The sequence below is a fragment of the Toxorhynchites rutilus genome, chromosome 1 (genome assembly GCF_029784135.1).
Source record: "Toxorhynchites rutilus septentrionalis strain SRP chromosome 1, ASM2978413v1, whole genome shotgun sequence".
In the NCBI taxonomy this organism is placed as follows: domain Eukaryota; kingdom Metazoa; phylum Arthropoda; class Insecta; order Diptera; family Culicidae; genus Toxorhynchites; species Toxorhynchites rutilus.
In genome coordinates, this window is record NC_073744.1 from 141,194,874 (window position 1) to 141,197,479 (window position 2,606).

The following is a 2,606-nucleotide window of genomic DNA, read 5'->3' on the forward strand; positions in this document are numbered from 1 at the left end:
TTAATTGCCTTACATTGGTCCTTTCTAAACGTTTCTATACCTCGCTTGGAGGTCTTTTCTAAATATAATCTCAAATAGTGCTTATCTTATGGATCTCTAACTCGATTCGCGATAAGCCTCAGCTGTCCGTAACATTCCGGACTCCGTAAATCTACTACATAGATTTACCAAATTCTTCAGTATTATCATTCTTTTCTACATTTTAATTTAAATTTTTGATAGTCGTTCTACATGTTCTAAATCATATACATTTGCTTGAACATATTTCCATCTGTAGCTGTATCGCTTTATTCTGTGTTTTATTGTGTGATTTGATTTCACTCACATTATTATCTTTTCCTTACACTTACACTTACAAGTTTATACTAGAAAACATAACTTATTATTTGTTTTATTAATAATAGTATTTTTTGTTTCATTTTTATTCTGCATACAGTTATGCAAACTAATCGTAAACATTCGTAAATTTCGAATAATTGCTCTCACTAGTAATTTGATATAACCGTTAATTATATAAACTAACTTCAAGTTTCTTTTTGGAAAATTATTCATTGAGGTTCAGTGTTATATAATATTTTCCATTAAAGGAAATGCAAATTACATTTTCTTTTCTCTTATAAGATTTTCTTTCATCAAACACAACGTTCTATTTTAATGCTAAGTTATCTCGTTGCCAAGAAAGGAATCTTGAATCCAACATCCCTTTGCTAGTTGTCTTGTTACATTGCTGATATTGTTTTTCTCAAAACATCCTTTTGAAATAATTAGTCAATGTGCTAATCTTTTGGTAGTACAATTACCGTTCCTTCAGCAAGTATTAACATTAAAGTTTGTCTCTGAATACTAAATCCAATTTTAAAGCCTCAGTTCTCATGTAACTGTTCCGACTAATCATATAATACGACTGATCGTAGCTCACATAAACTTTTTCAAGTCGTTTTCTTTATGCATGCAACTCATGCTCTCATAGTGTGATATACTTTGAAATACATTTAAAAATTTCATTCAATTTTTTTTCCTGTTACTTGTATTCAAATAACTCATAATGTCATCTACATTGTATAGTTAACCATCTCCAATCTTTCCCTCAGTTAAGACTGGAAGCTATGCTTTTAATATTCATTTGAATAATGCATTGATCATATTCTCAGCAACTCACATGCTGAGCTTCGCAAACCACTTGTTTAAAAAATCTTTCTTCAGCATCTCACATGCTGTATTTCATCAACCGACTTACTGGTGATGTTGTTACTCTCAGCAATCCACTTGCTGAGTTTTAAGCAATTCACTTGCTTAAAAAAGAAACTTTTGGTTTTGACCCCTTCAGCAAATCACTTGCTGAAGGTTAAGCAATCCACTTGCTAACAAATCAGTCTTCCAAATTCTTCATAGCTGTATTTTTAATTTTTTCTACCATCAACTAATTTACAGTTGATATCGCTCCTTTCAGCAATTCACTTACTGAGCTTTGAGCCAATCATTCGTATAGAAACTGGCTTCAGCATATCACTTGCTGCGCCATAATTTTTTCTTTAGTGGTCAATGTATATTTTTCAGCAGAATACTTGCTATACTTTTAACCCATCAGAGTAATGTTTTGAGCATTCCAAATGCTTGACGCTTGACCAGACAGTCTCTTCTTTTTTGCTCTAATTGATATTTTGGACCTTACAAGTTATCATTTTATTGGGTCCATTTTATAACGAAACAATTGTATCTTAAATTGTATTAAAGTCTTTCAGCAGCTCACTTGCTGAACTTCAAGCAAATCATTTGCCTAAAAATATTTTCTAATTAATTCAGTTAACAGTTTTGTTAAATTTCCATTTTAAGATTTTCGTCTTTATATTTTATCAAGCTTAAGATTTTCTATACTTTATATAGATATAAAGAATATCAACATATTACAAACGTTGAAAAACAAACTTTCCAACCTCTATATTAGAGAGTTTATAGTTTTGATCTACGGTAATAATTTCCCTATCTGGGCCATAATTTTGCAAATTGCGGAAACATATAATGAAAGAATCCGAACTCATATCTTGCGCTAACTCAAGATGTATTGCTCTCGTTGTCATACAGGTAAATAGACGCCCCTAATACTTAGGAAACAGTCTTCTAAAGATTTGAAAGTTATTCAGAGCCATAATTTTTTTGGTTATAAGTAGTCCTATTTTATACGAATCTATGGCTTTTAACTATAACGATCGCATTATTTTATATGTGTTGCCCTATGACTAAATATTGTCAACATGTCACAAATTTTGCAAAATAGAATATTCATCATATTTCGTTAATGATGGTACAATAGTGTAACTCGCGGTTACAGAGTGGAAGTCGTTTTTGATACGACGTCGAGGATACTGGTAATCTGGGGTACAGTATTTATCGAGATTTCCAATACTATAATTATCGACTGAATATGATTTTCTATTGTGGGAATTATTTCTCCTTGGAAGAAATGAAGATTCATTTATAAACAATTCCTTTGGTGTTATTTCTGGCGCTACCTTCCTCGGAGGCTCAATAACACAAATCTCTATATTTGTTGAGTTTTCAAATTGTATGTTAGCATCTTGTGATGAATCATCCATCTTGATGATAAC